The 4,154-nt window shown below is 41.7% G+C and overlaps 2 pseudogenes across 2 annotated transcripts in view; both read right to left on the bottom strand.

Annotated features, from left to right (window-relative positions):
* Positions 1 to 873: 873 nt before the first annotated feature.
* Positions 874 to 3,456, bottom strand: AT1G38212 (annotated as a pseudogene; the record flags this gene model as incomplete). The annotated part of the gene is made up of 1 exon: positions 874 to 3,456.
* Positions 3,457 to 3,646: 190 nt separating this feature from the next.
* Positions 3,647 to 4,154, bottom strand: part of AT1G38203 — a pseudogene marked incomplete at both ends in the record, with an annotated part of 888 nt that continues 380 nt past the window's right edge. The window contains one exon of the mRNA in view: positions 3,647 to 4,154. This exon is cut by the window's right edge and continues 380 nt beyond it. The product of the transcript in view is annotated as an uncharacterized protein (mRNA).

The following is a 4,154-nucleotide window of genomic DNA, read 5'->3' as shown; positions in this document are numbered from 1 at the left end:
CGAGTTTGGTTTTATACTTTGACAAACTTAAGGCTTTTCTTCTAATCTTAGCACATAGGGCGTTTTACCCTTTTCTTTGAATCACAATGCCTAACTTCTTTGAATTCCAAAACCTTTACTAGACTTAACACTTTCGTATCCCCCTTAGAACTCTAAACTCTTACTCTCTCTTTTTTTTTTTTTTCTTTTCATTCTCATTCTCATTCCTTCCATACACAATCCCAATCCCAAATACAAGTCTCCACCTAGTCCTAGCTAACCCAAAAAGCGTGGGCTAGGTCTACATGAAAGACTGCTCTTGTCGGCTCATACCTAACATGTTATACCAAGCTCAATCGAAAAAGACCTCACAATCACACACAAATGATCTTTGGCTTTAAATAAGGCTAGGCTAAGGGTATGGGAAACTGCTCTAAAAATGAGAGACAACTACTTGGATAAACAGAGGATGATGAAGTGAATAAGATAATCAAGTATGTATATGGTAGCCATGAGTTCACAAACAATGCATAGACATGATAATTGCAAATTCAATTCAGGGTCTAATAGATAGGGAATGACATTAGATAAACGAGTTTTGATCAAAGTAGTATAGTCAAGTTACAATTTCAAAGCAAGGTGTAGTCTTACTTCAGAGAAACAATCGATTATGCAACAGAGAACTAACAACCTGGGCATTGAACTTACTTCATTGAATCAAAACATGCTTATCGGTTTGAAATCATCATTATCCCCTATGCAAATGAGCAATCCTAAATGCAAACACTCTATATACAGTCCTAAAAGCAAATGCAATCTACATGGCACTCTGTTTTTTTATGAAATCATTTTCTGATTTTTCAAATTTTTATGGTTTTTCTATGCCTTAGATGATGCAAAATTTGAAACAGATAAGAGAACACAATGTTAAACATGTCTTCAACCCTCTCCCAAACTTAAATTACACAGTCCCTTGTGTAATAAAAATCTGAAAGAGAATTCAAGACCAAAGCACAAAACACACAAAGAAAAATTAAAAGATGCTATGGTATGTACAATGGTTGAGGTGGTGTTATCTCAGTTGTCAGGTGAAGTAGATGGAGACATAGTCATCCATACTCTCTTGGGTATAGGCTGGGGCTGAAGTTGAGGCGGGAGGGTGTTGCTCGTTCTGTCCGGTCGAGCGTGTGAAAGCTCGTCTCTGCCTACTCCTTGGCTCTCTCAACTCGGAGATCACTTCCTGAGGCTCAAAAGATGAAGCTCGGGGTTAATCGATCCGTTCAGCTCTCCTTGCAGCTGAGCTCGTTGAACCGCTCCTTCTTACTTCGGGGGTTGGAGACGGTGGCCTTGGCTTGCTTTGGAAGTCCTTGAGTTGAGCAGCCATACTCTTGAGCGACTTTTTCATTGTTCTCATGTTCTTCTTGAAACCCTTCAGTGTCTTGCTGTGAAGGTTCCCAAGCTCTTCAAGTACACCGAGCTTCTTGTGAACTTTAGCAAACTCATCTCCTCTTTGGTCAACACCTTCTTCATAATGAGCTTGCTCTTGTTCGCTGGTCCCATGCTCCGGTTGATCAATATGTTGCTCAAACTCGATCTGCTCCTCATAATCAGCTTAAGTAAAGTACTCATGCTGCTCATAGTCGGTTGGACTATATATTGGTTCATCTTCTCGAGCTCCTCCAATGTTGATGTTCAAAGCAGAAGGAGATGGCATGAAATTGATGTTACGCCTTGTCTTCACCGAAGTCTGGTTCTCGCATGGTAGGGGTAGAAGAGAAGGTCCAAGCTCCAAGTGGTTGAACTTGAAGAGATAGCGATCCGCTGGAGTTGTTTTCTCAAGAAAATCCTTCCCCTTGAGATAGTCGAGGTCAATGAACTTAGGAAACACGTTAGAGGTTCCGAATTCCATACCCACAGCTTCTAGTATTGGCGTTAAGAGACCACCAACGCAAAAAACTCTCGCGAATTCCCGAGCGATGGATGGTTGCAGCATACTCCTTGTAGCTCAATAGGTGATCCAAGAGAACAACACTCAACGAAGTGTCCGCTCTATCACTCGCCATCTTTCTCCCATCTCTTGTCTCCCTCAAAATGAAGACCAAAGATTGGTCTATCATGCATAGCTCCTCTTCACTAACAAATGCGGTGGCCTTCTTTGGAAAGAGGGTGTTGGCGATGCATTGGTGGAGGTATCTAATCACGGGATTACGGATTGAAGAACTCTTGCTCTTGGTTGGCGAGAAGGGCTTCGGACCGACTATTGTCTTCCAAAGAGATTTTAGCTCTTCTTGATCATAGTCTTGGCGGATTCCTTCTCCACTTGGGAACCCGAAAATTGTATCAAGATGGCAAATATCAAGAGTATATTCGACATCCCTAATTTTGAAAGTTATGTACCCAAGACCTCCTCTCTCTTCTTTCTCCGAATTATCAACACCAAAATGAACCTTGAGGGTTGCAAGGAGTTGGCAGCTCTCCTCTTTGTATCCACATTGGCAGCTCATGAATGTTGCAAGATTGGCCAATTCCATCAAGTATTCCACATCACCACAAATATCTAGCTCTTGCATCGTTTCCTTATGAGGGTATCTAGTTCCCTCAAACTTCAACTCCTTCAAATATTGATAGTACTCGCTCGGGGTTGGTTCTCTCTTCCTCCTTGGTCGGTTTCTTCTCCCAACAGGGGTTGGTGTATCATCCTCGATGATCTCAACCTCTTCTTCAGAAACCGCTTCTTCAAAGGGTGCCTCTTCATGGTGTTCTTCTTCAGCTTCAATGACCCTCTTTCCCCGAGCTACTTCTTCTCTTTGCATGGTCGAGCGGCTTGAGCTTCTTCCTTGAATCAAGCTTGATCTTTGAGCACGGTGAGCTTGGCGAATTTGGCGTTCAGTTATGCCACTCATGCTAAACGCCTCAACTTCTTCATGATCAACAGAGGATCTTCTTGCCTGAGATGAAGTCTTCCTTCTTGAATCCATGGTGGTGAGTTTCGACAAAGCAATTAAAAACGACTCTCCAAGAGGTATCAAAGGGTAAGGGAATTGGTTTCTTTGGTGATGAAATTTTTGAGCTTGAAACCGATTGAATGCTTGAGGATGTACTTCGCAGTGATCGAGTAACTTTGGTGAAGTATTGGTGAAGGGGAACGAATTCTTAAAGAGTGATAGGGAGCGCTTATAGGGGAAGAGTTTGGAATGAAGACTTCAAAGCTTCGTGAGGGGGTTGCGAAAACGAGATGATGAAAGAGAGAGTTTCAATGAGGGTTTGTCGAAATCAATGGGTGGAGGAGAATGGTGTTTGGTTTCTTTGGGAAGGGATAGAAAAGTTGATTGGAAATGATGAGGGGCATGGGTAATCGCTTTTTCCATTGAGTAAAAGAGTGTTTGGGGAGCAAGTTGGGTCTCGAAGTTATTCCATGGTCTTCAAATAATGAGAGCTCGAGTAAAGGATCGAGCAACCTCTTGAAGAGCAAAAAATTTGATCCAACGGTGGTGAGCTTCTCATTCTTGTTTACTCGATAAACGGACCAAAATAAACTTCAGAAAGTCACTCGATCAAACAGCGGTGATGCTCCTCTCATTTGGTGATCCAAATCAATGGCTAAAAATACTCCTCCTCATTCTACTCGATCAACGGTTGAGATTTTTCTTGACTTGGTTTGAATTTACTCGACCGTTGACTCCCTTAGGGTCACTAAAACAAACCCGAAACATTTAAACAAAAACATCAAAAATAACAAGAAAGATAGAAAGTTATATACATGGATAGACATGGGACTTCCTCCCAAGTGAGCTTGTTTTAAGTCACTAAGCTTGACTCTTACAGAGCTTAGTCAGAAAAAAGGTTGAAGAGAGGAACAGAGAAGTCCTCATCTTCAGTGGTTGAATTTTCAGTTCATGAATCATATTCTGCATCCTCTCTTGACATATGGTAGTATGAGTACTCATTTAATTTTTCTTCAAAGTAAGCTTCTTTCTGATCAGCAGAGTAGTCTTCTTCTTCTGACCCAGGCTCCTTTGACCAATCCTCAAATTCAAAACAGGGGTAGCCTTTAACCATTTCTTGAAGTTCCAACATTGCGTGGTTCAGTCCTTCCATCTTGTAAGTTAGCTCCCAAATAGTATCCTCTTGAGCTTTGTATCCAACCCAGAGTTCTAGGAGTTTTCAGGCAACAT

The sequence above is a fragment of the Arabidopsis thaliana genome (assembly GCF_000001735.4).
Source record: "Arabidopsis thaliana chromosome 1 sequence".
Taxonomy (NCBI): domain Eukaryota; kingdom Viridiplantae; phylum Streptophyta; class Magnoliopsida; order Brassicales; family Brassicaceae; genus Arabidopsis; species Arabidopsis thaliana.
This window is presented reverse-complemented; position numbering and strand designations above follow the sequence as displayed.